We start from the raw sequence: 5,080 nt of genomic DNA on the forward strand, positions 1-5,080 counted from the left end.
TTTATGTATTATTATGTATGTGTTTTAATATTATTAGTCATATATCTTCTGTACTATTATATATATTTTCTAATATTACTATATATATTTCTAATATATATATTAAAAAATATATATATGTACGATTATGTAGAGTGTGGATAGCTTTTTTATATATATCACAATTATTTCTAAATGTATGTATATATTGTGTATATATATTATACTTTTTTTATGCCATTTGCTATATGTTTCTTTTGCTATTTCATATATATTTTTAAATACCATAATATTTATATTTTTATACCATCTCATTTATATGTTTTTATGTTATTCTTATTATCATTAATATTAGTATATGTTTTAATATTTATGTATATATCTTTGATTCATATAGGTATCTATTTCCGTAATATTATGTGTTTTCAACATTATTATTATGCATTTTTATATATTACATATATATACCTTTTAGTATTGTATTTTTATATATCATGTATATATTTCTAATACTATATTATGTTTTCATACATATTATGTATACACTTTAGTATTATTGTTGTATATTTTTATACGACCTTATGTATATATATTTCATTATTCTTGTATACACATTTTACATATAGTATTATTTTCGTATATCATTATATTTATTATTATACCCATGATTTTCACTATTATCACTTATCATTTTATCTTAATATTATTATGTTTATGTTTCTCATATATGTCACGTATATATATTTTTCAATGTTCATTTTATTCATGTATATATTATGTATATATTTTAACATTGCAAGTTATGTTTTTATTATAGCATATACTTCTAACACTATTTTATTCGTGTATATATATATTATTTTACGTACGTATTCTTAATATTATTATGTATATACATTCATTGTTTTCATTTCATGTTCAATTCTAGTATTACATTATATCTTTATCGTTTCTAATATTGTTGTCATGTTCGTTACTTGCTTCAATGCATTTCTGTCTTTTATTTATTTTTATTTCATATCAACTTGCTTTGCATTATTTCAAAAATCTTATTCTTGTTTTCTAATTAATTTCAATGCATGAGGTAACATATCGGTTTAACACCAAGTCGTCGATTTCATCGCTATGTTGGGTGAACATCAATCAACTCGTGTTAAAACGGTATGTCCTTCTCAAAAATCAAAATTGAAAGTTCACGTCTTTTCAATCGGATCACGATTAAATCTTATATTGAACTCGTATTTTTGAAAATCAAGACAACACATGTTTATGAGATACCAATTTTGGGCGTCGCGAGGGTGCTAATACCTTCCTCGTGCGTAACCGACTCCTGAACCCTAATTTTTCTCCGGATTTTCACGTAGACCTAAATTTGGCCTTCATTTTTAAAAAATAAATGTCTTTTCAAAAGATATGATTTATTAGGTGTCCGATCACACCTAGGAGAAAGGATCGGTGGCGACTCCCCCTTTTTTATAAAACCGAGATTTTATTTTCAAATTTTCAATAAATCGCCACAATTAACGACCAAAACTAAGCTAAAAATTTTTACGTCGCTACATTAATTTCCCAAATCTATCTCCAACCTCGGTAATGAACTCATAACATCTGTTAATTTCGAAGATGCTTCCAGCACTGTTGCATGATATACCTGGCATCTTGTAAGGTTGTGAAGCATTGCTGCCATAGGTACCCCACCACCCACTTTCTACCACAACTATCACTTCGGACTCCAATGGCGACAGATCTGCTATTGACACAATTGCAGCAAAGGAAATTAGAAGGATGGTGGCCTGCAGTCTCCCTGGAATAAGGGAAATGGCTAAGGATGAGGCCATGTTTAAATTAGCTAAGCTTTTTCACCTGTTTTCCAATTTTTATTAGTCTTAGAATTTAGATGTTAGGTTAATTTAATTTGATTTTAGTTTAAAATTCGATTTATAGGTTTTAAATTTTCATTTCCACATTTTAGAACCTTTAAGTTCTTAATGTTAGATTTTAAAATATTAGAATTTTAAGTTTAATTCAGCTTCAGTTATAGAATTTTAGACTTTTTTTTAGTTAACTTTAAAAGATAGACAATAATTGTAGAATTTTGAATTTCATTTAGTATTAGATATTTGGATATCTTCTTTTCTTTAGATTAGGTTTACTTGGAGTCAAGACTAGAATTTCAAAACCTTAAATACTAAGCTTTGTAGAATTAAAATGGCATACTTTTATATATTTAGATTTAATTTCAAATTATATCTATTAAATATTATCATCTAGAGTTTAAATAGGAACGAACTAGGTTTTTTTTATGTACTGTAAATATGGGATGGAGTGACATGAATATTCACTCATCACTTCTGTAAAAAAAAAATTCTTTCCCCTAAGGCTCTTAGCCATTTTGTTTCTTTTCATTTACAATAAAATTTCATTCCATTAAACTTGTGTTTTTTTCCTGAAAAGCATGAGCCACTAAACTCATCTAGCCAAAGGTTATCAAGACTACTCCAAAAGAGTTCATGAGGCTTAGGAACCGTACTTAACCTTTCTCAACGGGTATTCATCATTTCTCCGCATTATGGGATTGACGCTTCTGTCCATGTCCTTCCAAAAGTAATATCTTCGTCTTGTGCAAAGACGACCGCTTTGTATGTTTTGGGAAGGTTGCATAGTCGGTTTGCTAACTTATTGTGTCAGAGGTTGTTGAGCACAAGAGATGAAATGGCGTGGCATTCACCATTGAGAAACAATGATCTAGTGTAAGACGGTCGCACGAAAGTGACGGTTGGCTAGAGTCAGGTTCCTCTAAACCGTAATGCTAAAACCTAAGTGGAGCTGGTGGTCTTAAGCGTCTTCTTCCACTATAACTAGCTTATTCGGTCGTGAGAATGATCACCTAAAAGCCTATGATTGAACAAAAGGAGGATTGAGATAACCAGAGGCTGGAATCCCTCAATCAGAAAGCCCATTTTTCTCAATTATGCTTCTTATCACAATTATGATTTCAATCTATTTAATTTCAACTTAATCATATTTTTAATTATGTTTTATTTTATTTTTTTCAGGTCAGCTATTTTTCTTAGGCACGACTGTGCTCGGGATTTCAAGAAACAAGGAGCTGTGGCAATCCATCCTTGAGGATTTAAATTTACTCTCCTATACTATTTCTTTTCATTATTTAAGGATAGAATATTTTTGGTGCTTTCAACAACACGCCAACAACTTGGTAACTCCATTGAGGACTCTGGTTTTGAGAGTCGATCTACTTAAGGGCTTGGCTTTAAGGTTTTTGTTGTAAGTTGTATATGTGACTTTAATGAACAATTGATTTGAAATTTTTCTTTCTGTTACTTGTAATTATATTTGATGTAAATTGTCATTCACTTTGCACATTAATTTGATTCTATACCTTGATATGTTCTATTAAGAAGAGTGATCTCGAGCTTTCATGTGGTCATTTTCACTGCATAAGTTGTTTATTTAAATCGATATTAAATTTATCATTTATTTATTTATTTCTTGAAGTGTTTATATGTCCTATATAATTGAAAAAAAGAAATATATATAATGTTGAATAGTTTAAATTTTTTTAAAAAAAATCATAGTAAAAAAATTATAATGTAATATTGTTTAAATTAGATCGGACTAACCGATTGGACTGGGAATTGATCGAGATATCGATCTAGAGAAGGTAAAAAATTAGTTGATTTGTGAATTGGGCTAAAAACAATTGAACCGATTGAATCCTATTTTATAACTATTAATATTTTTATTATTTTTTAATAATTGATTTGATTTGAACCAAATAGGCTAAAAATCGACAGCCTGATTGGTTCGATTATTGATCTGATTCAAAAAATATTAATATAATATTCAACTTGAATTGTAAGCTTTTTGAAATTTTGTATTAAGATATTCCAATTTAATTTGGATTCTTCAACTTAAAGATAACTAAACTTATTTAAGGTAAACCCAAGTAGTTTACAACTCTAGTATTTAATATTACTAGCTTCTAGTTTCATAGGTATTGTGTGTGGTTTTGCGCATTTAATATTTAATTATTTTTTAAATATTTTAGTTTTAGTTGCATTAATTAATATAAAATAATATTTATTATGTAAATTATTTAATATAATTAAAATATTTTAACTTACTATAAAAATATATTTCATAAAATTAGCACAATTCTTGCTTATGTCAAATATTTTTTAACTAATAATTGTAAATCACAATTATAATTATAATTATTAATTTTTTATTCTCAAAAAATTGTACTTTAAATTCTAATTATTTTTAAATGTGTAGTTATCACAACTTCTATTAAATTATAAATATTTTTAAACGTATAATTATCACAACTTCTATTTTATTTTAATTTTTAATTAATAATTCTAAATTAAATATTATAATTAGTTTTAAATATGAATTTAAAAATATCTCGTCAGATTGCAAATTAAATGTAGGTTCTATAAATGGAGCAAACTGCAAGGAATCAGCTGGGCAAGCAAATTTGGATGGTTTTTATGGTTGGTGGAGCTTCTTTGAAGGTTAGTAACTTTCTTTCTTTGCTTGTGCCACTAGTGATTCATTTATTTGATGCATTTTCTTCTGATTGTGCACGACTATGCTTAAGTTAATCATTTTGTGTTTTTACCTCTCTTGATCAACCTGAGCTCATTGATATCATTTAGTTTAAGTTTAACATCCACAAGGAGCTGGTAATGGATAGTTAAAACTCAAGGAGCTTTGTTTTAGATAACTCATTAATCCATAAAACTAGCATGTACAACTATACTTAACTTATATTCAAATAACTCATTTTACAATAATTCAGCAAGACTAAACAATGTATACATGCTACAATAACTCACAAGTCTAACTTATATATTCACATGCATTTACATGTTAAATGATAACCGACTCAAACTATAATTACATACGAAATTTACTATGAGAAAATACTAACACTTTAATGAAACTTAATTCAATTTATTTAGCATATTATTCACATGTTTATGCATACATCTCACATTGTATTACCACAATATATAATATCACATTTAAATGATAATTTGGCATTTGAGGCTATGAAACATAAAAGTAAGCTCTA

Source organism: Gossypium hirsutum, chromosome A09, assembly GCF_007990345.1.
Source record: "Gossypium hirsutum isolate 1008001.06 chromosome A09, Gossypium_hirsutum_v2.1, whole genome shotgun sequence".
Lineage (NCBI taxonomy): Eukaryota > Viridiplantae > Streptophyta > Magnoliopsida > Malvales > Malvaceae > Gossypium > Gossypium hirsutum.